The sequence below is a fragment of the Oryctolagus cuniculus genome, chromosome 4 (assembly GCF_051225735.1).
Source record: "Oryctolagus cuniculus isolate XC-2025 breed Fujian yellow rabbit chromosome 4, ASM5122573v1, whole genome shotgun sequence".
Classification (NCBI taxonomy): domain Eukaryota; kingdom Metazoa; phylum Chordata; class Mammalia; order Lagomorpha; family Leporidae; genus Oryctolagus; species Oryctolagus cuniculus.
This window is the reverse complement of record NC_142870.1, coordinates 4,284,185-4,309,416: the sequence shown is the minus strand read 5'-3', so window position 1 is coordinate 4,309,416 and position 25,232 is coordinate 4,284,185. Positions and strand designations below refer to the sequence as shown.

The 25,232-nt window shown below is 50.3% G+C and overlaps 1 long non-coding RNA gene across 2 annotated transcripts; it reads right to left on the bottom strand.

The window, feature by feature from the left end:
• Window positions 1–575: 575 nt before the first annotated feature.
• Window positions 576–24,588, bottom strand: LOC103345707 (uncharacterized). Of its 2 annotated transcripts, none has more exons than XR_011388324.2 (4): window positions 24,060–24,588; window positions 12,973–13,067; window positions 2,515–2,618; window positions 576–1,454 (listed from the first exon to the last, which is right to left on the bottom strand). It is a non-coding gene; the product is annotated as an uncharacterized LOC103345707 (long non-coding RNA). The 2 variants fall into 2 exon arrangements; XR_016232057.1 differs by having other exon boundaries at window positions 576–1,528; window positions 24,060–24,587.
• Between the last annotated feature and the right edge of the window lie 644 nt (window positions 24,589–25,232).

Here is a 25,232-nt window from a genome sequence, read left to right as displayed (position 1 = left end):
TCCTGTTCCTGACACTCTCTCAGCAAGGCTATCCCCTCTGCACGTACCTGGGGCACCCCCTCCACTGCCATCACCCTCACGCCAAGGACAGCCTCCGCAGACGGCCTCTCGCCACGCCAAGTGCGCTTTCTGCCCTGTCCGGGTCTGAGCATGATTTTCTCACTGGTGACTTGCAAACGCGAGCTTTTCTTGGATGCGCACCTGCAGGAAAGCTGAGGTTGCACGGGCACGCCTAGGAGTGAGTGCTCACGCGCAGGGGTGGGTGCTCACAGAGTGTGCCCCGTGCACAGACAGGACTGGAATTCCCAGAGACGCTTCCTGCGAGACAAGCTTCTCTTCTCCTTCTTGTCCCCAGACACGCAGAGTTGGGGTCGCCAGAGGGGACATCCAAGAAGAAGGGGAGAAATAAAACCAACTTCTTAGATGTCAAATGGACTTGCGTAAACATTTCATCAAGACAAATATTTCTTTTATCCGCACCGGGCAGGCGGCTGGCTGAATGGGTGCTTGCACAGGCTGGTTTTATTTTTTTTTATTTTTTTTATTTTTCAAATGACGATAGGCACTGAGTCTAGGGATTTGGATCACAAGGCAAGGTCAAGGTGGGGTTCCCATCAAATACATCTTAGAAGTAGGGAGCACTTCAGAGAGAAGCCGCCTGCATGGGGAGCCAGCATCCAGCACGCAGCCCCTTGGGGTTTCAGAGAAGGGAGGCGGGAAGGTGGAACGGACGTCGGCAGGACGGGAGCTGCCCCAGCAGCCGGAGTCTCTGCCTGGGTCCACAGACCGGAAGGCGGCAAACGCTCTGCCCCTGACCAAGCCGACTTCACACCAAGTTCCTAGGGGAGGGAGAGTGCAGGGAAGGGCCCCCAGCAGGGGCCTCCCAGGTCCAGATGTGCAGTTGTCCTGGTTTTAGGGCCAGGCATGCAGCCCCTGGGGAGAGGACCCATGCAGCCTTTGGGGCGGTGAAATGAATTGGGAGGCAGCGCGGTGGGTGGGGTTGGGGCTCTGCTTAGCTCTGCAGCTGCACGGGCAGCTGGCCGGGTACCACTGAAGGGAGCCTGATGGGACTCCTCGGGGCGCCGATCATCACTGGGGGCCACTGGACAGCAAGCAGCGAGGGCTCTGCCACAGCCGGTGGGGCAAATTCCCAGGTGTGGTGTGCACTCGGGGGGCACTGGTTACAACCGGAATGGTGGAGGCAGACCTCGGCGCCTGGCTGAGCTGGGTCACCTGCACAGGTGGCTTAAGTCTGCCAACCATGTCTCTGTCACAGCTCCATGAGCGCAAACCTGCCGGGTTCCCGGAACAGTCCTGGCAGCCAGGGGCCAGAGGGTCCGGACGTGCGAGTGTCCACCCTGCTGTCACTGCGTTCGCCAGGTTGCATTGAGTGAGGGTTTACGGCTTGAGGCGAGAAGGACGAGCAGGTCAAGGCTGTGCGCCAGAGTCAGGAGCTGGGAAAGTGCAGAAAGACCCCGTGGGCAGCAGAAGTCGGTGGGGAGTGAGCGGAAAAGCTTCCAGAGCTTTCCTTTGGGTTGGCAGGGACCATGTTTGAACAGGGAAAGAAAAATCAGAGCCTTGCCTCATTTCAGATCTGTTAAACAGGCTTCACCAACAAATCAGATAAGCAAAATCTAAGGGTGCCAGCGCTGTGGCGTAATGGGCAAAGCTGCCGCCTGCAGTGCCCGCATCCCATAGGGGCGCCGGTTCAAGGCCCAGCTGCTCCACTTCTGGTCCAGCTCTCTTCTCTGGCCTGGGAAAGCAGTAGAAGATGCCCCAGTGCTTGCACCCACATCAGAGACCTGGAACAAACTCCTGGCTCCTGGCTTGGGATTGGGCCAGCTCTGGCTGTTGCATCCACTTAGGGAATGAACCAGCGGATGGAAGACCTCTCTCTATCTCTCTCTGCCTCTGCCTCTGTAATTCCGCCTTTCAAAAAATAACAAATGAATCTTTAAAAAAAGAAAGAAAGAAAAATATTTGAAGATAAGAAAAACTAAGACCAAGGAATTTTGAGCGTAGAATATTCTAGAACGTGTATTTATACTCTAAGGGTCAGGGATGCACTTCTACAAGTGACAGAAACCTAGAAGCCATAACATGAAAGACAATCGACTCCAAGTATTCCTTGAGTGGCAAAATACACCCAAACCAGGGCAAGAGACAACGGTGGGGGGACTGGGAGAGGGGTCCACCCAGCACTCGCACGGCAGCTAAGGGCCTTGCATGGCTGAAAGAACAGACGATGGGTGCAGGAGCTGACCTGGGCAGTCCAGGAAGGAAAACCGAGAAGATGCCCATGCACAATGATGGACAGAGAAACAGACGCTCAGGTAACACCCAGGGGCTGCTTCACCCCCATGAGGAAACCTTCATGCTGTGGGGTGTGGGCAGGAGGGACACTTTCAGACCCTGCTGAGTCCAGACAGCAGGATGCCTGTGTCGCCTTCTTCCATTTAAGCTGCGACATCTGTTTAGAAACACAACTACAACCCCACCATCCAAAATACTTACCCTTCCACTTAGCGACCTCAGTCTTCGGCATCTGTACCACTGAGAAGAAAGACGATCGGCACTCAAAGGCAGGTGTGCCAGGCTCTCTGCTGCAGTATTGCTTGCTGAGACAAGAGAAGAGGGAGTTAGAGAGGGAAGGAAAGACAGCAGGGAGGGAGGAAGGGAGGAGGGGAGGAAGGAATGGCGGGAATGCCATGGGAAGGTCCCTTCCCTAAGGGATATGGGGTAAACTTTAGCGCAAGCTATTGATCAAGCATCAGCCATCAAGCAAACCAAATCAGGGGCAGGCGTTTGGCACAGCAGGTAAATCCTGCTTAGGCTGCCTGCACCCATACAGAGTGCCTGGGTTTCAGTCCTGAGCCTGCTTTCCAATCCGGCTTCCTGGGGGCAGCAGGTGATGGCTCAAGTGGTTGGGTTTTTGCCGCCCACATGGGAGACCTGGATGGAGTTCCTGGCTCCTGGCTTCAGCCTGGTCCAGCCTCGTTTTTGTGAGTATTTGGGGAGTGAACCACCCAAAAAGTGTTGCATACCAAATGTAAAAATATGCTATCTGAGCTGAGATGGAAGGAAGGGGAGAAAGATGGAATAAAACAACTAAAAGATAAAAGAAAAGAGTTAATTAAGAAAAACCAGCACTTATGCCAACTACAACTGTTAAAGTGAAAATAGCAAAGGTAGGTTGCCTACACAGTGGAGTATAAGGTTTTTCTTAGTCTATTCTATTTCTATGGGTTGTTAACCTTTTTTTTTTTTTTTTTTTTTTGACAGGCAGAGTTAGACAGTGAGAGACAGAGACAGAGAGAAAGGTCTTCCTTCCATTGGTTCACCCCCCAAATGTCCGCTATGGCCTGCCCGCTGCACCGATCTGAAGCCAGGAGCCAGGTGCTTCCTCTTGGTCTCCCATGCGGGTGCAGGGCCCAAGCACTTGGGCCATCTCCACTGCCTTCCCGGGCCAAAGCAGAGAGCTGGACTGGAAGAGGAGCAACTGGGACAGAACTGGCACCCCAACCGGGACTAGAACCTAGGGTGCTGGCACCACAGGTGGAGGATTAGCCTAGTGAGCTGTGGCGCCAGCCAGGTTGTTAACCTTTTAAATATTCTTAATAAAAGTATCAAAATTTGAGGCTGGTGCTGTGGCAGGTAAAGCTGCCACCTGCGGTGCCAGCATCCCACCTGGGCGCCCGTTTGAGTCCTGGCTGCTCCACTTCCAATCCAGCTCCCTGCTAAAGCACTTGGGCCAAGTGCTTGGGCCCTGCAGTCGTGGGAGAGACCTGAAAGAAGCTCCTGGCTCCTGGCTTCAGCCTGGCCCAGCTCTGGCCATGGCAGCCATTTGAGAAGTGAAGCAGCAGATGGAGGCTCTCTCTCTCTCTCTCTCTTTGTAACTCTGCTTTTCAAATAAATAAATAAATCTTTTTTAAATTTTCAAGTTAAATTAAAAGGCAATCAATACAGTCAATTATGAAAATTGTCAAGCTGTATTACCATAACACAAAGAAACAGGGTCTCAGGGCACATGTGGGAACCAAATGTCAACATTCTTGTCTCTGTGGATACTTGGAGCTTGCCTAGCTGGAACCTCGTGGCTCCTTTGGGGAGAGGGGGACCCAGTTTCATCCACAAGCAGGTGCACAGGCCGGTTCTTCCCCTACTGTTTGTTGCTTTTCCTTTGTCATCCACGTCCTCCTGAGGGCACTTACACGGCTTTTGGACCAGCATTTCACTCCTTCAGTGGAATGTGCACATAGAGAAGACAGAGCCGAACTGTAAGGTGCAGCCTCACGTGACTGATGAGGGCGGCAAGCTCCATGCTCCGACGTCTGCAGCTGGATTCACGGGAAGGCTGGGAGGGTGGGGCTCAGCCCTCAGGGACAGAGAGCTGATGGCACAGAGCCCAGTCTGCTGGGAAGATCTGGAACCAGGGTCTCTGCGGGCAGAGGACTGATGTCCTACATCGAGCCGAGATCAGATTCCGTCTTCCGCAGCATTGCTGTCGTATCAGATCCTCGGTGGATTGGACATGGAGGGCCCTCCACCTTCCTCAGCCCACTGATGCAAATGCTGATTTCTTGCCGGAACTCCCTCCCAAACACACTCAGAAAACCCTGTGCCACCAGCTGGGTGGCTTCCCCTGGTCCAGTTCAGTGGGCCCCTAAAATTAGTCACCACAACGTTGTTACAGCCATTTCACCACTCTCCCACAGAGCACTGAGCCACAGGTGGGAGACAGAAGCCAAAGTCCTGTGGGGGCAGCAGAGGAAGTGATAGGAGGAAAGGGGGCTTCCCGGGTTTACCCAGAACCAGCCCTGGCACAGAGAATGTCCCAGAACAAGGGGTTGTTGACTGGCAATGGAAGGCTGCAGCTGCAGAGGGAGTGGCCATGAGAAGAGCAGAAGGTGGGTTCAGCGCCCACTCGGCCACCTTACCCACCATCCCTGGTCATCGCCTTGCAGAAGGAGGGCATGCAGTAGGGAGGCCAAGGGCAAGTCCTGTCTGCTGGAGAAAGTCCATTAGGAGGAACCGGCTCTGTGGTGTGGTAGGCAAAGCTGCCACCTGCAGTGCTAGCATCCCACATAGGTGCTGGAACCTGTCCTGGCTGCTTCTGTTCCAATCCAGCTCCCTGTTGTGGCCTGGGACAGCAGTGGAAGATGGTCCAAGTCCTTGGGCCCCTGCACCCACATGGGAGACCCAGAAGAAGCTCCTGGCTCTTGGCTTCGGATCAGACTAACTCCAGCCATTGTGGCCATTTAGGGAATAAACCAGTGGATGGAAGGCTTCCCTCTTTGTCTTTCGCTCTCTCTGTCTGTAACTCTGCCTCTCAAATAAGTAAATAAATAAAATCTTTGTTTACAAAGTCCATTAGGAGCACTAGAGCAGAGTTCTTGGTCCATCTTTACACCAATTTCCATGGATTTTCACACATTCTAAGAAAAAATTTGAAGGCAGCTATTGGTATTTGCAGAGACGGTATCTTCATCATCACTATGTCTTGAGTGAAATAATGGATATTACTCTCGGGATGGATAGGAGACAAGCAGAGCCTAAACCTCATAGGATTACTGGACCTAGCAATAAACTTGCCATCTAAAACAAGGATAGCACAAGCAGTCTTCAGCACACCCTTCCCAAAACAGACAGAAACCAGCAGATCAGAGCCTCATCCCCAACAAGGACACTGCCTCACTCCATCAGCGAAGATTACTGAGCTCCGCTATGGTCTGGGACAGTGCGCACCCGGGACAGTGCTCACCTGGACAGTGCTCACCCGGGACAGTGCTCACCTGGACAGTGCTCACCCGGGACAGTGCTCACCTGGACAGTGCTCACCTGGACAGTGCTCACCCTGGACAGTGCTCACCCGGGACAGTGCTCACCCGGGACAGTGCTCACCTGGGACAGTGCTCACCCGGGACAGTGCTCACCCGGGACACTGCTCACCTGGACAGTGCTCACCCGGGACAGTGCTCACCCGGGACAGTGCTCACCTGGACAGTGCTCACCCGGGACAGTGCTCACCTGGACAGTGCTCACCCAGGACAGTGCTCACCTGGGACAGTGCTCACCTGGACAGTGCTCACCCGGGACAGTGCTCACCCGGGACAGTGCGCACCCGGGACAGTGCTCACCTGGGACAGTGCTCACCTGGACAGTGCTCACCCGGGACAGTGCTCACCCGGGACAGTGCTCACCTGGGACAGTGCTCACCTGGACAGTGCTCACCCGGGACAGTGCTCACCCGGGACAGTGCTCACCAGGGACACGTCACCGCTGGGAGCAGGAGCAGCAGCAGGTGCTTTTCCCGTGGTGCTCATTGTGTGCAAACACAGACTTGTTTGTTTTTTAATATTTATTTTATGTATTTGAAAGATGGAGTTAAAGAGAGAGGTAGAGAGAGAGAGAGAGAGAGAGGTCTTCCATCTGCTGGTTCACTCCCCTAACGGCCGCAATGGCCGGAGCCGAGCTGATCCGAAGCCAAGAGCCAGGAGCTGCTTCTGGGTCTCCCACGTGGGTGCAGGGGCCCAAGCACTTGGGCCATCTTCCACTGCTTCCCCAGGCCATAGCAGAGAGCTGGATGGGAAGTGGAGCAGCCAGGACTTGAACCAGCGCCCACATGGGATGTTGGCACTGCAGGCCAGGGCATTAACCCTCTGTACCACAGCACTGGCCCCTCACACTTGTTTGTTTCTGAGAGTAGCCCAAGGGAGAGAACTTACGAGGCCCTAAGTGACTTGTATCCTGGAGTCGTCTTCGAGATTCCCTTAGGATGCCGTTCACTGCCATAGGAAATTCCAGCCACACATGCGTAGGCAAAGTGTGAGCGAGTGAACGGTCGGCTCAGTGATGCTCGTAACAGCCACTGCATGGGAGCAACCAAAACGTCTCCCGGGAGGAGCCAGCTCAATACATAACGGCGCACTTAGGTGATGGCATACTGCGCCACCATTAAAACGATAAGGCAGAGGAGAGTGCTGGGCTGAGAGATGGTGTCCCCAGCCCACACTGAATATTGGGCTCAAGTCCTAGCTCTGCTCCCAATTCCAGCTTCCCTCTAACGTCGGCCCTGGAGGCAGCAGGTGGCGGCCCAGATCGTTGGCTCCCTGCCGCCCTGTAGAGGACCTGGGTTATGGATACTGTGTGTTCCCACCGTGGTTCCTGGCTCCTGCTCTGTCCCAGCACTGGCTGTTGCAGGCGTTTGAGAAGTAAACCAGCAGATGAGAACTCTGTCAAATAAAAAGATGAGCAGTGAGGGCCAGCACTGGGGCAAAGCTGGTAAAGCCACTGCCTGCAGCGCCGGCCTCCCTTGTGGGCACCAGTTTGAATCCCGGCTGCTCCACTTCCAATCCAGCTCTCTGCTGTAGCCTGGGAAAGCAGTGGAAGATGGCCCAAGTCCTTGGGCCTCTGCACCCACATGGGAGACCCAGAAGAAGCTCCTGGCTCCTGGCTTTGGATCAGCCCGGTTCTGGCCGTTGCAGCCATCTGGAGAGTGAACCAGTGGATGGAAGACCTCGCTCTCTGTCTGCCTCTGCCTCTCTGTAACTCTTTTAAATAAATAAATAAATATTAAAAAAGATAGGAGTAGCAGTGGGTACTTGGCCTGGTGGTCGGGATGGCCATGTGCTGTATTACGGTGCCCAGGCTGGTGTCCCAGCTCCGCTGTTGATTCCAGCTTCCATCTAACGTGGATCCTAGGAGGAGCCGTGACTGTTCAAACAGCTGAAGCCCCTGGAGGAGTCCTGGGTCGTGGTTCTGGCTCCCTGCTTTGGCCCCAGTCAGGGACCACTGCAGGCATTTGAGGAGTGAGTCAATGAAAGGTGGCATTCTCTCTCTCCTCTCTCTCTCTCCTCCCTCTCTCTCTCTCTCTCAGAAATAAATATATAAAGTGGATAAGGCAGCATGGCAAGATCTCCAGGATATTCTGAAGTGGAAGAAATAAGGGAGGGAAAATGTGGATGCCGACCGTTCCCACGTACATAAGGGGTGCAGGGGTGGGATTGGTGCAGCGTTTGAGACCCTGAGGAAGACATCTGTGTCCTGTATTGCAGTTCCCGGGACTGAGTGCCAGCTCCACCCCCAGTTCTAGCTTCCTGCTGATAAGCACCCTGGCAGGCCATGCTCAGGCTCAAGGACTTGAGTCTCTACCCCCATAGAGACCTGGAGTGCGTTCCTGATCCCAGTTTCAATCTGCGCTTTTGGGGCATGAACCAGCAGAGAGTAACTCGCTCTCTCTCTCTCTCTCTCCTCTCTCTCTCTCAGCTTCTTAAACAAAGAAATTAAAAAGAGATGTGCCTACATTTGTGTGTTTATATTTGTACTTGCACAGACAACTCTTGGAGAATCTGTAAGAAACTGTTTGCAGTTGTATCTCAAGATGAGGACTGAAATGAGAAATGGGAGAAATAAATAATTTCATGAAATAGTATTTTCAGGCACATGGTTTTCTACCACTCTTATTTTACCATGAGTAGCTCCAGTTAGAGGTATTCACATAAAATAAACCAACGAACTTAAGAGGGCATTGCACACACGCCTGCAGAGCGCACGGGGCCAGCTGGTAGCCACAAGTGTCGTGTACATTTAAAGGTGAATTAACGGGAATGAAACTCATTCCTCAGTGGTATCGCTGGTATTTCCAGTACACAGTAGCCACGCGTGGCTAGTGGTCGCACACTGGCCCATGTGGACACAGCACGTTTCTGTCCGTGTAGACAACCACACTGGCCAGCGATGCACACCCTTTACAAGCTGGGAGACAGAGCATTGCTCATGAAGTTTCCAAGATGTTATTATTCACACTGAAGCTGCTGCAAAAGAAAGAAACCCTACAGATCGCGCATCGTGGGACAAGGCAGGCGCTCCCTTGAAATGAACACACATTGAGCAGGCAGGAAAGGGAAAACTCACCCTGAGAGGAGACTTGCGGTCTTTGTGTGTGTTTCATGAATGACCGTGGCCAAGCGCTGTTGTCCTACGGCCACCTCAACTAATCAATATTTATTAAATGTTATTTGTAAGTATAAAGTCATAAAAATAAGCACAAACCCCAAATAATCTGAATGTTTTACTCTGTATAGTTACTTGTATGGTCTAACTTGTATAGACTTTTTACAAGTTTTTTTTTTTTTACCTTTTAAAAATTTTTTTCATATTATGTTACATTTACTTTTTTCTTTTCTTTTTTTACTTAATAAATGTGAATTTACAAAGTGCAACTGCTGCATTGTTGTGGCTTCACCCCCTCAACCTCCCTCCCTCTCGCAACCCTCCCATCTCCTACTCCCTCTCCCATCCCACTCTTCATCAAGATTCATTTTCAATTATCTTTATATACAGAAGATCAACTTAGTATATACTAAGCAAAGGTTTCAACAGACTGTACTCACACAACCACACAAGGTATAGGGGATTGTTCGACTAGTAGTGTTATCGTTAACTCTTGTATTAAAACACCTTAAGGACAGAGATCCTGCATGGGGAGCATGTGCCCAGTAACTCCCCTTGTTGATTTAACAATTGGCACTCTTATTTATGACGTCAGCAATCACCCGAGACTCTTGCTATGAGCTGTCTAGGCTATGGAAGCCCCTGAGTTCACCAACTCTGAACTTGTTTAGTCAAGGCCATATCACAGTGGAGGTTCCTTCCTCCCTTCAGAGAAAGGCGCCTCTCTCCTTGATGGCCTGTTCCTTCTGCTGGGGTCTTGTTCACCAGGATCTTTCATTCAGGTAGTTTTTGCCACCATGTCATGGCTTTCCATGCCTGTGAGACTCTCATGGACCTTTTAGTCAGATCCGAATGTCCCAAGGGTTGATTCTGAGGCCAGAGTGCTGTTTGGGGCATTTGCCATTCTATGAGTCTGCTGTGTGTCCCGCTTCCCCCACAGGATCATTCTCTCCCTTTTAATTCTATCCTTCATTATTTGCTTACACTGGTCTTGTTTGTAAAATCTCTTTGACACTTACCCTATCTATTTGATCAATTATGTACTTATACTTATCACTTTACCAAGTGCGCTGGCATTGGTACAGCCTCCTTGGTAAGATTGGGTTGAAATCCCCTGGCACATTTCTAGCTCTACCATTGAAGGTAAGTGCGAGTGAGCATGTGCCAACCTGTATGTCTCCTCCCTCTCTTATTCCCACTCCTATATTTAACAGAGATCACTTTTCTGTTAATTTTAAATGCCTAAGAATAATTGTGTATTAATTACAGAGTTCAACCAGTGGTGTTAAGTAGAACAAACCAAGCAACAACAACAACAAAATACTAAAGGGAATAATTTTTTCCTCAACAGTCTAGACAAGGGCTGATCATGTCATTGTCTCTGATAGTGTCCATTTCACTTCAACGGGTTTCCTTTTAGGTACTCGGTTAGTTGTCATCGATCAGGGAGAACATGTGATATTTGTCCCTTTTGGACTGGCTTATTTCACGCAGCATGATATTTTCCAGATTCCTCCATTTTGTTGCAAATGACTGGGTTTCATTGGTTTTTTTACTGCTGTATAGTATTCCATAGAGTGCATATCCCATAATTTCTTTATCCAGTCATCCGTTGATGGGCATGTAGGTTGGTTCCAGGTCTTAGCTATTGTGAATTGAGCTGCAATAAACATTAATGTGCAAACAGCTCTTTTTTTTTTTTCATTTAATTCCATTTGAGTAAATTCCAAGGAGTGGGATGGCTGGGTTGAATGGTAGGGTTATATTCAGGTTTCTGAGGAATCTCCAGACTGACTTCCATAGTGGCTTGACCAGTTTGCATTCCCACCAACAGTGGGTTAGTGTCCCTTTTCTCCACATCCTCGCCAGCATCTGTTGTTGGTTGATTTCTGTATGTAAGCCAATCTAACCAGGGTGAGGTGGTATCTCATTGTGGTTTTGATCTGCATTTCCCTGATGGCTAGGGATCCTGAGCATTTTTTCATGTGTCTGTTGGCCATTTGGATTTCCTCTTTTGAAAAATGTCTGTTAGGGTCCTTGGCCCATCTTTTTATTGGGTTGTTTGTTTTGATTCTGTGGTGTTTCTTGATCATTTTACAGATTCTAGTTGTTAATCCTTTATCTGTTGTGTAGTTTGCGAATAACGTCTCCCATTCTGTTGGTTGCCTCTTCACTTTCCTGACTGTTTCCTTTGCTGTAAAGAAACTCTTCAATTTTAGGTAATCCCATTTGTTTATTTTATCTTTGATTACCCGTGCCTGTGGGGTCTTCTCCAGGAATTCTTCACCTGTTCCAATATCTTGGAGGGTTTCCCCTATGTTCTCAATTAGTTTCATGGTGTCGTGGCACATCTCTAGTTCTTTGATCCATGTTGAGTGGATTTTTGTATAAGGTGTAAGGTAGGGGGTCTTGCTTCATACTGCGACATGCTGACATCCAGTTTTCCCAGCACCATTTGTTGAAGAGGCTGTCCTTGTTCCAGGGGTTGGTTTTAGGTCCTTTGTCGAATATGAGTTGGTTATAGATGTTTGGATTGATCTCCGGTGTTTCTATTCTGTTCCGTTGGTCTATCCATCTGTTTTTGCACCAGGACCAGGCTGTTTTGATTATAACTGCCCTATAGTATGTCTTGAAGTCTGGAATTGTGATGCCTCCAGCTTTGTTTTTATTGTAAAGGATTGCTTTAGCTATTCTCGGTCTCCTCCTCCCCCTCCCCCACCCCTCCCCCTCCTCCTCCTCCTTCTTCTTCTTTTTGACAGGCAGAGTTAGACAGTGAGAGAGAGAGAGACAGAGAGAAAGGTCTTCCTTTTTCCGTTGTTTCACCCCCCAAATGGCCACCATGACTGGTGCTGCGCCTATCGGAAGCCAGGAGCCAGGTACTTCTCCTGGTCTCCCATGCGGTGCAGGACCCAAGCACTTGGGCCATTCTCCACTGCACTCCCGGGCCACAGCAGAGAGCTGGCCTGGAAGAGGGGAAACCGGGACAGAATCCAGTGCCCCAACCAGGACTAGAACCTCATGTGCTGGTGCCGCAAGGTGGAGGATTAGCCTAGTGAGCCGCAGCGCCAGCAAGGGGGCCTGGGCCTTCTAAGAGCACCTTAACCACTAGGTGAAACACCCAGTCCCCGTTTAAGCTTCTCTGGTCCCTCCCAACAGCGAGGAACCCCAGCGGAGTGTGAAGCTTGGGTAACTGTGGAGGCCTACAGGGCAATATTGGTACATTTGGCTCAATATGCCAAACAGAACCGACAGAGCCGACAGAGCCGACAGAGCCGACAGAGCACGGGAAATTGCCTCTCCTTTCCTACTCTGAAATGTGCGTTTGTGTTTCCCAACCCGCACAGTACAAGTGAGAATCATCTCTGGCTACCAGCACCCGGCCCCCCTTCAGTCCAAAGCCAAGAAAGTGAGCTTTTAGGCTTGAAAGGCTGTTTCTTCCAGTTAGTTAACTCTCATCCTTGCCCTGAGGGTGGAAGGCACTGATTGGAAAACCTTCCTCTCCCTCGGAGGCGCTGGTTCTGAGTCACCGCACACCCGGGTGTCCAGAGGCTAGAGAGCCGCCCTCGGAGCCAGCTCCCCAAAGGACAAGTGCGTTTCATTTGCTAATGTTCACATCTGCCACCCGGAGCCCTACACCCAACCATCTGTTCGGCTGGGGCGTTCCTACCATCAGCCAGCAGAGGAGGAAGTGGCGCTGGATAGCAAACGCTGCCTCTCCACCTCTGTGGCCTTGGAGGAGAGAGCTGCAGGCAGGCGTGTGCAAGGCCTCACTGCCCCAGCCGAGGGATAGAACCCCGAGTGTCAAGCTCCCTTCTCCAGACTTTATGAGATCATCAGCACTCAGGAAAACGAGCCAGACGCTGGTTCGAGTCCCAGATGCTCCACTTCTGATCCAGCTCTCGGCTATGGCCTGGGAAAGCAGTGAAAGATGACCTCAACACCCTGTGCCAGGCCAGGCATTTTAGCCACAAAGGCCAGGAGCGGTGAGATGCGGTCAGAACATCCATTTCTGCTACTCACCGTGAGGCAGATGGGACGCCTGGCCAGAGCCCGGTCAACGGCTCTGCTCCGATTCAGCAGGTGTGAGCGAGTCGCCATAGGATCAGGTTTATTTCCTATTTGTCCACCCAAGTGACATGAATAAAAAGTAATTAGGCATTGCAAATTTCACATTTATCAGCCATTATCCCATCTATTCCTATGGGTAATGTTTAAATCAACATAGCAATGGCGCATTACCATGACACTAATGGGTAACGTTGTGTTCTTCATAAATAAATTTTCCCAACAAATTCATCTGTTACGAGAACAAAGGAACAGCAAATAAGGGTTACTCTTATCAGCCTTAGACGATTGCTATTCTCAGAGAGACAAGATCAAACATACCGCATCTATTACAAAAAAGAACTCATCATTTTTTTTAAAGGAACATTCAAAAGTCAAGTTCCTAGAAATTAAGAACAGGAGAGTAGAATTTACAGCTCCGGTGGAAGGGAGAGCAGAGATGATCCAGGAAATAAGGCAAACACGCAAAGAAGGAACGCAGGCGGGATGGACATTCCAGAAGCGTGGGGCACCGTTCCCGGGAGCCTGATCCTCCATGCCTCGGCAGGAGCTGCAGGAAAAGGCAGGGAGCCGCATGCGGGGAGACACACAGCCAAGGAAGAACCCGAGGAACTTTCTCTGACCCAGAGCCGTGATCTTCCGGGCTGAGGGAGCCCACCAAATGCACAGAACAACAGGTACAAAGAAACCTACAGCCCACCAAACGCACAGAACAACAGATAGGAAAAAACCCACAGGGGCCGGCGCTGTGGTGTAGCGGGTAAAGCCACAGCCTGCAGTGCCGGCATCCCATAGGGGCGCTGGTTCGAGTCCCAGGTGCTTCACTTCCCATCCAGCTCTCTGCTGTGGCCTGGGAAAGCAGTAGAAGATGGCCCAAGTGCTGGGCCCCTGCACCCACGTGGGAGACCTGGAAGAAGCTCCTGGCTCCTGGCTTCAGATCATCCTGGCTCCCCAGCGGACGGAAAGACCTTTCTCTCCGTCTCTTCCTCTCTCTCTGTAACTCTACCTCTCAAATAAATAAATTAAAAAAAAAAAAGGTCGGTTAAAGAGATGAAAGTGGTTTTCTCTAGAGAGAAGAAAAATGGGAATGGAGACACTGTTTTTGTGGTAACCAACATAAACTATGCAATCCTATGTATTAAGTGACGTGTGAAAGCTTAGATAGATATTCTAAGTTCATGAGCTGGAAGCCCCACCCCCTTTGCTCTGTGTGGCCATGTTCACCTGCCTGTCAATCACCTGTCCCTCCACAGGAAGTCCCTTCTCTTACCCGGGACGGGAGGAGCAGAGCAGGGTATGAGAATTCCCTTCCTTGGGCCCCACTCTCCCTTCATAAAGCCCTAATGAGCCTGTGTATCTTTCTCACTTTGTAAATAAAGTTTATGGCACCACATGCCTTGTTTGGGTCTGTATTCAGAATTCTTCTGTAAGTAAAAGGCAAGAATCTGGAAAACTGATTTAGGCCCAATCCAGCCCATAACATAGGTGTGCTGGATTTGAGCAAAAATGAAAAAAAAAAAAAGAAACTAAATAAAAATAACAAGCAACCAAACAACAAAATATAACAAAAATAAATAAAAGAAAATAGCAAAATGTAACACATAAAATACAAATGTACAAAAATTTCCAAAAAACAGATGCAGGAAGCAGCACGGCCTGAGGCGCTCCCTGAGCTCAGTGGACTCCCTGCAGCTGACAGGCAACACTCGGGCGAATGAGCAAGCCCCGCGTCTGGAAGGCGCCTGCAGCGTGTGCAGCAAGTGAGAAACAGGACTCCAGAGCTCACCAGGTCGCAGTGGGGCACTGAGTCCGCGGCGTCCACACCGGGACTCGCTCCCTCCAGAGCCCACGTCCACCTCGGGAGGGAGGAAGCCGCACTCTGGGCCAGGGAGGCCCCGGCTTCCCAGTCCCCAGCCCCCACCCCCCAGCCCCCAGCCCCCAGCCCCCAGCCCCCAGCCCCCAGCCCCCAGCCTGGTGTCCTGGGCCTAAGCACCTTTGGTTGTGTGCCAGGCACTGGCAGAGGCTTGGGCACAGGGCACAGGGGGAGCAGGGTGTGTGTAGAGGAGAGAGGCCGATGCCCACTCTCCTGTGAGTGTGGCCCCACCGAGAGTGGCCCCCCCCTGCCCTGAGCGGCCCCAAGAGCTGCCCCAAGGGAGGGGGAGTCGGGGAGGAGGGCCCAGAAGCGTCCCCAAGCCTGGTCAGCAGCAAAGAAGGGCCTCCCCGTGTTTTCAGTCTCTTAGGAGACAGGTGGTCCCCTAACTGCCTGTGCAGATGCAGTGGAGCCCGGGTGGGTTGTGTTTGATTGTTTGTTTGTTTTTTGACAGGCAGAGTAGACAGTGAGAGAGAGAGACAGAGAGAAAGGTCTTCATTTGCTGTTGGTTCACCCCGCAATGGCCGCCGTGGCCAGTGCACCACGCTGATCCGAAGCCAGGAGCCAGGTGCTTCTCCTGGGCTCCCATGGGGTGCAGGGCCCAAGCACTTGGGCCATCCTCCACTGCACTCCAGGGCCACAGCAGAGAGCTGGCCTGGAAGAGGGGCAACCGGAATCCAGCGCCCTGACTGGGACTAGAACCTGGTGTGCCGGCACCGCTAGGCAGAGGATTAGCCTAGTGAGCTGCTCGGGTGGGGTTTTGTGGGTGGAAGGACCTGTGATTTTCCCGCTGTCCCCATGGGAGTTTAACTCCCTCAGGGCCACCTTCTGATATAGGCAGAGAGATCGGGTTCAATCGTTTAGATTTGTGAACTGGAGACCAGTTTATCCCGCCCCCTTTGATGACCTCACCTGTACACCCAGCTGCCAATCAGACTACGTAACCACGCCCCATTGGAAGTGACTAGAAGGCCTGCAGCCGGACGGGCCCCTCCCTTTCGGCCTCCACTCTGTCTCCACTTTCCTACCTGTGCTCTTGCTCCAGATGGCTCCCAGCCTGCTCTCTGCCTGCTGTGGACCCAGCTGAGGTTCTAGACTTCCTTCTCCCCTAAATAAAGCCCTCACATTCCTGTGCATTTCTCTCACTGAATACATGCTAAAAAATGGACCGTGTTGCCTGCTTCATTTATACGCAACCGATATTTAGAATGCTCACATCCATCCCTGTATAACTCCCTGCCTGGCTCCCCCCATCACGGGAACTCCAGTTTCTCCCAGGGCAGGTAAGCCGCCGCCATCCTTCTTTTACTCCCCCCACAGTTCTCATCGCTGAAGTCCAGTTTCCTACGTGCGTGGCCGCGGTCCCTGGGGCCACCCTGGTCCCCCCAGCCCCCGTTGTCCTCACATGTAGGGTGGCGAGTCTCTGCCAGGAGCCAGGCGGGAGCTCCAATCAGTCCTGCTCAGCGCCCACTCCTGAGTCCCAGGTGTCACTCCCAGAGAATTAGGCCTCTGCTTCTACTTCCTGCCCGGGAGCTGCATCACAGCCACTCTCCCCAGCGGAGACGGGAGGTGATGAAGACCAGGCGCTCCGTAGCTTCCCCCGGCAGGGCTAACTTTACTTGGAACAGAGCTCGTGGAAGCCCCGGCTAAGGGCACCGTCACAGGCAATGTCGATTTTGGTTGTGAACGATGATGAGGCTACATCTAAAATTACCTGGAAAGTTGTGGATTATGAAAAAAAAAATCTGTGGATTTCAAATTATTTTGCACGCAATCAAGATTTCAATTCCCTCATCCACAATCTTGGTGAAGCTCCTTCCTAGCTTCATGATACAAACAAGTGTTTGGGAGACAATTGAAAGCTTAACAGTTAAGCAAGAGCCGTCCTGGGCCAAAGCAAACCTCAAAGAGCTGCTTCAAAGACCTGGTCCCATGAGGACACCTGGCTCTAAGTGGATCAGACGGTGGAGCGGCTTGTGGGCCAGGGCATTGTCAAAACAATAGGGCACTCAGCCAGCCACTAGTGGAGGCTAAATGTTGGGTGTGAGACCCAAAGAGGTAGAGCAGCCAGAAAAGTAAAAGGGAGATCAAACAGAAAGGTGGCCCAAGAGTCCGGGACGGCAGGCGGGGCGGGGAGACGACCAGGGTGACCCTGCAGGTGCCCAAGGCTGCACCTCGAGGAGAGACACAAACGGGGGAGACTGAGAGGAGGTGGACCTCGCTGAAGAGGTCCAGCCAAGCCCCCGCCCAGATTTAAACAAGCAAATACGGCAAAAGCCTCAGCAGAGAGGTCGGTATCCAGAGTTGCTACATTATCCGCAGTGTCCCTGTTCCAGGAAAAAAAAAGCAGAATAGGCTAAAAGAAACCATTATGTAAAACAGTCAAGGAAACAGGAAAGTCACCCAAACATGAATAAATAAAACCTGGACCTCTGCGAGACCAAAGTGTGGAGGTTAGCAGACAAAGACTTCAACATCACTCTTACAAGGAAGTTCAAAGAGCTATAGAAACTGCTTAAAAAATTAAACACTGGTGTGCTTACAGCGTCTTGTCAAACAGGACTACAAAGAGCTGGAAATGACGAAGGCGAGCCAACCGAGAAACGTTGCGTTGAGAAGCGCCCTGGCACGGATGAGAAACGCACCAAGTGTCTCAAGAACTGAAATGAGCTGTCAGAGAAGCAAACCAGCAGATCTGGGGTTGGGTGGTTAGGGATCCCACCCACTACAGACCAGAGAACAAAGATCGGGGGAGAGTTGAGGGCACCTCATGGGAGATGCGGGGTCACTAAGCACAGCAAGATTGAAACAAGCGCATCAGGACAGCGGGGAACCAAAGGCGCACGGCAAACTATTTCAAGCCACAGTGGCAGAAAACGGCTCAGATTTCATGAACATCCTTCCACTACCGAGTCCGAAAATTCAAAGAAGTGCATCCAAATCCAGACGCGTTGTAGACACAATGTTGAGAGCCAAAGACAAAGATCTTGGAAACAGCAGGAAAAACAACTCATCGCATACAAGGGAACCCAACGATGTGAAGAACTGACTCTTCCCCAAAAGCAATGGAGACCAAAGCAGTGGAGACGCTCAAAATGACCCAAGAGGCGCTGTGGTGCAGAAGGTTAGCCTCCACCCGCTGTGTCAGCATCCCGTATGGCTGCCGGTTCGAGTCCCGGCTGCTCCACTTCCCATCCAGCTCCCTGCTAATGCACCTGGGGAAGCAGCAGAGGATGGCCAGAGTGCTTGCCATGTGACGTAGGAAACAACAGATCCAACACATCAACAGTAAGATTAAATGTGAGCGGGCTAATCCTCCGCCTTGCGGCGCCGGCACCCCGGGTTCTAGTCCCGGTCGGGGCGCTGGATTCTGTCCTGGTTGCCCCTCTTCCAGGCCAGCTCTCTGCTGTGGCCAGGGAGTGCAGTGGAGGATGGCCCAGGTGCTTGGGCCCTGCACCCCATGGGAGACCAGGAGAAGCACCTGGTTCCTGCCTTCAGATCAGCGCGGTGCACCGGCCGCGGTGGCCATTGGAGGGTGAACCAACGGCAAAGAAAGACCTTTCTCTCTGTTTCTCTCTCTCACTGTCCACTATGCCTGTCCAAAAAAAAAAAAAAAGATTAAATGTGAGCGGATTTAACTAACTAAAGGCAGAGATTACCAGACTGCATGAAACAAACCAAATAGGTTCAAGTGGATGATATCTCTTTAAGTACACACTTCAAGTGAGTCTTACAGAAAGATATAAACAAGCTCCAAGCAAGATGATGGAAAAAGACGCACAGCAATAAAAGAACTAGAATAGCTGTATCAATTACGAGACACAACATATTTAAAGTCATGATTTTTCTAGAAACAAGTTTACAATGATAACACGTCATTTTTTCAAGACTATATTATCATGATAAGCACAAATACACCTAACAAAAGTCTCCAGACAGGTAATGATCCCATGAAAGAAAGGAAAAGAAAATAGAAAAATTGGGGGCTGGCACTGTGGCACAGGGGTTAAACTGGGGTCTGCAGTGCCAGCATCCCGTGCGGGTGCTGGTTTGAGTCCTGGCTGCTGCACTTCCAATCCAGCTCCCTGCTGATGCACTTAGGAGAGCAGCAGAGGATGACCCAGGTCCCAGGGTCCCTACACCCACGTGGGGAATCCGGAGGAGGCTCCTGGCTCTTGGCTTCAGCCTGGCCCATCCCCAGTCACTGTGGTCATTCAGGGAATGAACCAGCAGATGGAAGATATCTCTCTCTCTCTCTCTCTCTCTCTCTCTCTCTCTCTCTCATCTCTCTTTCTCTCTCTGTAGCTCTGCCTTTCAAACAAATAAACCTGTTTTTTGAAAAAAGAAGAAAATAGAAAAACAGTAGTTGAATACCTCATGTCCAATAATGGATGCAGTGAGTGAGCAGGAAGTCAACAAGGGCCAGGAGTACCGGAGTCACAGTGACTAGGTGACCCGAGAATGCAGAGCACTCCCACCCCGACCTACACAGAACACTCATTCCCCAAACAGACCATCTGTGGGGTCTACACCAAATCTGAGAGGACTGAAGTCATACACAGTAGGTTCTTCTACCACAATGAGATAGAGATCAATGACAAAGGAGAATGTTGGAAATTCACATTTATGCTCCTAAATCATGAACGAATCAAAGATGAAATCTGAAGGGAAATCATGAAATATTTTCAAATGAATGAAAATGAATGAAGACACCACACTCAAATAATGCAACTCAGGAGGATATAGAAAATATGTCGAGACTCACAATAATAAAAGATACCGAATTAGGAATCAGAAACTATTCACAAAAATGTATCTGGACCCAGACAGCATCACAGGTGAATTCCACCAAACACGTAGAGAAGAAATACCAATCTTCCTAAAGTTAAAAAAAAAACACACACACACACACACACAAAAGGATGAATTGCTCCCTAATCTATTCTACTTGGACAACAGCTGATATGAAAATCAGATGAAGATATCACACGAAAAGAAAACGTCAGATCCATAGTCCTTATGAATGTAGATTCTGAATTCAAAAACACATAAAATTATTATATACCATGAACACAAAGTTATTTTCCAAGGAATACAAGTTTGGTTTAATATTTAAAAATTAGTTAAATTAGGCCAGCGCCATGGCTCACTAGGCTAATCCTCCACCTGCAGCGCTGGTACTCTGGGTTCTAGTCCTGGTTGGGGTGCCGGATTCTGTCTCGGTTGCCTCTCTTCCAGTCCAGCTCTCTGCTGTGGCCCAGGAGTGCAGTGGAAGATGGCCCAAGTGCTTGGGCCCTGCACCCCATGGGAGACCAGGCTCCTGGCTTCGGATTGGCGCAGCGCCGGCCATGGCGGCCACTGGGGGGTGAACCAACGGAAGGAAGACCTCTCTCTCTCTCTCTCTCTCTCTCTCTCTCTCACTGTCTAACTCTACCTGTCAAAAAAATAGCTAAATTAATACACATCCAAGGAATAAAGGATAAATAAATAAAAGAATAAAGGCTAGACACAGATAAATCATTGGCAAATATATAACCCACTTTCATGATAAAAGTAATCAATATTTTCAGGAAAGAAATGATCATTTTCAGTATGAGAAAGAGCATCTACAGATAACCACAATTAATGCCACACCTAATGGTGAAAGAATGAATATTTTTCTCCAGCACAAAGAACATGGAGAAGACATTGACTCTCACCATTTCTATTTAATAAAGTGCAGAATCTGTGCGGGAAATTGGGCAAGAAAATAGCTAAAAGACTTCAGATTGGAAAGGCAGAAGTGAAACTGTCCTTTTGGAAATAAACTGACTTATATGAGTTTAGAGAAAACCCTGAGGAACTTACCACAAAATCACTAAAACTAAGAAGCAATTTTGGCATAGTTGGACTATATACGTCCAATATGCAGAACTCGATTGTATTTCCACATAGTTTCAATGAACAACCTAAAAATTAAACTGAGAAACCAATTCCATTTATAACAGCTTCAAAAATACTTCAGAATAGATGTAATAAAACAGGTGTAAAATATTCTACAAACCATAAAACATTGTCAAAAAATGTAAAGAAGTCCTAAAGAAATAGAAAAGCACCCAGATTCATAGTCAAAGAGAATGTTATCAAGATGGCAATATCTCCAAATTGATACACAGATTTCATACACTCACTATCAAAACACTGTTGGCTTTTTTGCAGAAACTGACAAATTGCTTCTAAAATTCACAAGAAAATGAAAGTTTCTAGAAGAGTGAAAACAATCCTGCAATAAAGATATTCCCAGCTGAAAAACTCACCACGCAGCTACAGCAATTAAGACGGCGTGTTGTGGAGCAAACACGTGAATTGGTGCAGAGGACTGACCATCCATAACGCCGTCACGGCCAGGGTGGTGTTCAACAAGCCGCCAAGACGATCCAATGCGGAAGGAATAGTCGTGTGAGGCAGCAGCTTGGAATCAACCAGATGCTGAAGAATGAGGCTGAACCTCTTCCTCTACTACCCACAGAACTAAGATATCAGGGACGTAAGTGTCTGAGCTAAAACGTGAAAATATGGGAGTAAATTCTTACGACTGGCGGTAGGCAAAGTCTTCTTGGATACACAGCAAACGCAGACATGACAAAAGAAAAAAACAGCACCGAAGTCGGACTTCACTGGAATGAAAGGCTTTTGTGTTAGCTGCCATCAAGAAAGGGAAAGCAAAACCCAGAGTGGGAGACCTGACACAGGGACACCCGACACAGGGAGACCCGACACAGGGAGACCTGACACAGGGACACCCGACACAGGGACACCCGACACAGGGACACCTGACACAGGGACACCCGACACAGGGACACCCGACACAGGGACACCCGACACAGGGAGACCTGACACAGGGACACCTGACACAGGGAGACCCGACACAGGGACACCTGACACAGGGACACCCGACACAGGGACACCTGACACAGGGACACCTGACACAGGGACACCTGACACAGGGACACCCGACACAGGGAGACCTGACACAGGGACACCTGACACAGGGACACCCGACAGGGACACCTGACACAGGGACACCTGACACAGGGACACCTGACACAGGGAGACCCGACACAGGGACACCCGACACAGGGAGACCCGACACAGGGACACCCGACACAGGGACACCTGACACAGGGACACCTGACACAGGGACACCTGACAGGGACACCTGACACAGGGACACCTGACACAGGGAGACCTGACACAGGGACACCTGACACAGGGACACCCGACACAGGGACACCTGACACAGGGACACCCGACACAGGGACACCCGACACAGGGACACCCGACACAGGGAGACCTGACACAGGGACACCCAACACAGGGAGACCCGACACAGGGAGACCCGACACAGGGAGACCTGACACAGGGACACCCGACACAGGGAGACCTGACACAGGGACACCTGACACAGGGACACCTGACACAGGGACACCTGACAGGGACACCTGACACAGGGACACCTGACACAGGGACACCTGACACAGGGAGACCTGACACAGGGACACCTGACACAGGGAGACCCGACACAGGGACACCTGACAGGGACACCTGACACAGGGACACCTGACACAGGACAGAACGCACTGGCAGATCTTCTACCTCAGGTAGAGAAAAAACCCAAATGGTAAGTAAGCATCTGATGGGACATTTCAAATACGCATATAGCCAAGAACAACATGTAAGGACTTCCAGTGCCATCGGGCACCAGGGAAACCGACAGAACCACAGTGAGGCGCCCCTTCAGGAAGCCTCCGGAAGAGAGATTGTCTCCGTCCGTTTGTGCTGCTTTAGCAAAACACCCAAGACTGGGGAATTCATAGAGGCAGAATTCCGTTTCCTGATAGTTCTGGAAGCTGAGTCCAAGATGGGGAGCCAGCTCTGGTGGGGGCCTTCTGGTTACACGTCGTCCACACCATCACGCAGTGGGAGGCAGAAGGGCAAAGAGGCAGGAGGGGCAGACACCCATCAAAGCAGGGATCTCTCCCATGTGGGTGGAGCCTTCCTTGCCTAATCATGCCTCAAAGCCCCCCAACACACACACACACACACACACACACACACACACAGATACTGTTATAATGACAGTTAAATTTCTTTTTTTTTTTTTTTTTTTGACAGGCGGAGTGGACAGTGAGAAAGAGAGACAGAGAAAGGTCTTCCTTTGCCGTTGGTTCACCCTCCAATGGCCGCCGCGGCCGGCGCATCACACTGATCCGAAGGCAGGAGCCAGGTGCTTCTCCTGGTCTCCCATGGGGTCAGGACCCAAGCACTTGGGCCATCCTCCACTGCACTCCCGGGCCACAGCAGAGAGCTGGCCCGGAAGAGGGGCAACCGGGACAGAATCCAGCACCCTGACCGGGACTAGAACCCGGTGTGCCCGCACTGCAAGGAGGAGGATTAGCCTAGTGAGCCTCGGCGCCGGCAATGACAGTTACATTTCAACGTGAGCTTTGGAAGGAACAAGCATTCCAACCACAGCAAATATACGAAATGCTTGAAAGGCAAGAAATGAAAACCCTCACCCACTATGGTGCTGACTCTGCCTCACTTCTTGAGGAACGTCTGAGTTGTTTTCCAAATTATACAGACACCACGTGACCTACCAATCCTCCTCAGGAATTCCGCCAGGAGAAATGAAAACCTGCATCCAGGCAAAAACTTGTACATTGATATTTTAGTCATCATATTTGTACTAGCTGAATCTTTGGAGAAAACACAAATGTGAGATTTATCTACCTAATCATGAATAGATAAATAAAATGTGGTATATCCCAATAATGAAATAATATTCACACTAAAGAGGAATGCAGCACGGGTTTACCCTGTAATACGGATAAATCTGAATAATAGTACATAAGTGAAAGAGCCAGATACTAAGGAGCCCGTATTATCTGGCCCCATTTACAGGAAATGTTCACAACACAGCAGCGTCCCCACCCGCCATGTCTAGTGTCGCTTCATACTATTTCACTCACCTGCACCCAACTGTGGTTCAAATATATTCAATAGAAAAGTCCAGAAACAACAAATCCCTAAGCTTTGAGCTGCACGTCATTCTGAGTGGCATGACAAAATCTCATCCCACCCAGGACATGAGCCAGCCCCCTGTTCAGGGTTCCCATGCTGTCTACATTACCTGCCACTGTCGCTCCCCGTCTTCGTGGAGGAACGACACAGGACCCTGCGCTGTTCTTTGGTCTGCTCGGCCCTCCCCGGGTTTGCTGCTGGTTCTTCCCGGGTTGGCTACCGACCCTTCCACCTCCGTGGAAGGGCGGTTCCCCCTGCCACTTTCCCCACTTCCGCGGGGGAGCGGCACACTGCCGGCCGGCTCTCTCAGGGGCTGCACAGGTGTTCCTTCAGATAGATGTTCCCGGTGCATGTTGTCTCTCTCCTCCTTTATAGTCCTCTTCCACCAATCCCAACTCTGCTACCCACACGCCGAGTACGCTGCTCTCCTCCAATCAGGAGCAGCTCCTACAGCTTGTCAAGTTGGTGAGAGGCAGCTGGGTAGAAGCTGTTTGCTCCTCTCCCAGCGCCATATTGTGGGAGAGCAGATGCATAGAATAAGTCTTAATTCCAGTAACAGTCTAGTCCGAGTTGCTCCCCACCTGCCACCAGTCACTTACCCACTTGGTCATCAGATCAACTGCTGCGGAGCCACAGTGTGTTCACACTGCTTCTTCCCAGTGAAAAGGTGGAAGTTCAATACGATATTATGAAAGAGAGGGATCATATTCATATAACTTTTATGATGGCTTATTGTTATAATTGTTCTGTTTTATTGTTAGTTATTGTCAGTCTCTGTGCCTTGTAGATCATTTATTAAGGCTTTGTGTGGATGTGTGGAACACACAGTATATATAAGGTTGGTGCAATCTGTAGCTCAGGCATCCAGTGGGAGTCTGGAATGTATCCCACAGACTAAAATGGGACTGGTGTAGGTGAAAGTGTAGCAGGAAAAAGTAAATAGATGGTTAGGCAGGGACAGGAGAGTAAACGAAGACAGGAAATTGGCTTACAAAAGACAAAGAATTCCTTATGGGGTGACAAAGTGCTCTATAATCAGATTTGGTGATTGTTGTAAAACTGTGAATATAATGGAATCATTAAATTATATTTTTTAAATAGGAAAGTTGCGTAATATGTCAAATGCCTTGCTGTACAAGGGGTCTTCACAAAGCACACATACTATGAAAAAGTTATGCATATAGTTCAAAACACTCGCATCAAAATAAAGCCATACCAACACACCTGGGAAATACCTCGTCTTAGGCGGTAAGAAGGACTAGACATCCGTGTGATTTCTGCT